Source organism: Corvus brachyrhynchos, unplaced genomic scaffold (genome assembly GCF_000691975.1).
Source record: "Corvus brachyrhynchos isolate BGI_N302 unplaced genomic scaffold, ASM69197v1 scaffold119, whole genome shotgun sequence".
Classification (NCBI taxonomy): Eukaryota; Metazoa; Chordata; class Aves; order Passeriformes; family Corvidae; genus Corvus; species Corvus brachyrhynchos.
Genome location: NW_008240054.1, coordinates 142,613 through 143,065, shown reverse-complemented (window position 1 = coordinate 143,065; position 453 = coordinate 142,613). Strand labels below are relative to the sequence as shown.

The 453-nt window shown below is 67.5% G+C and overlaps 1 protein-coding gene across 1 annotated transcript in view; it reads left to right on the top strand.

Moving 5' to 3' along the window:
* Positions 1–453, top strand: part of MTHFD2 (methylenetetrahydrofolate dehydrogenase (NADP+ dependent) 2, methenyltetrahydrofolate cyclohydrolase) — a gene marked incomplete at its 5' end in the record, with an annotated part of 6,873 nt that overhangs the window by 4,494 nt on the left and 1,926 nt on the right.

The following is a 453-nucleotide window of genomic DNA, read 5'->3' as shown; positions in this document are numbered from 1 at the left end:
GGCGGCCCAGAGCTCCTCCCGGCTCAGCGTCCCCAGCACACCCAGTGCTCCTCCCGCTCCTGAGCCCAGGCCCTTGGTGAGGATGCCGAGGAGCCCAGGGTGGAGCCCTGCAGAACCCAGCAGTGCCCGCCCCCAGCCTGGTGTCCCTGACACCCTTTGTGCCTGCCCTGCCACGCAGCTGGACAACAACAGCCTCTATTGTCCATCGGGCCTGGGTTTATGTGGGGAGGAGGGGAAATAAAAGGTCCCAAAAAGTGGCCTCTGCTCCCGAGGCACCTGCAGGGCACCAGGATCCCCTCGGAGCCGGGCGCTGCTCCAGGCTCGGGGTGGGAGTGACGGGGGAAGCGTGAGCGGAGCAGAGGGAGATAAAGGCGGGCTGGGAGTGGATCCCCGATTATCTGCCAGAAGCAGACGCTCACCCCACCCTCACAGGCTGGGGGGGGCCCCGGGGGG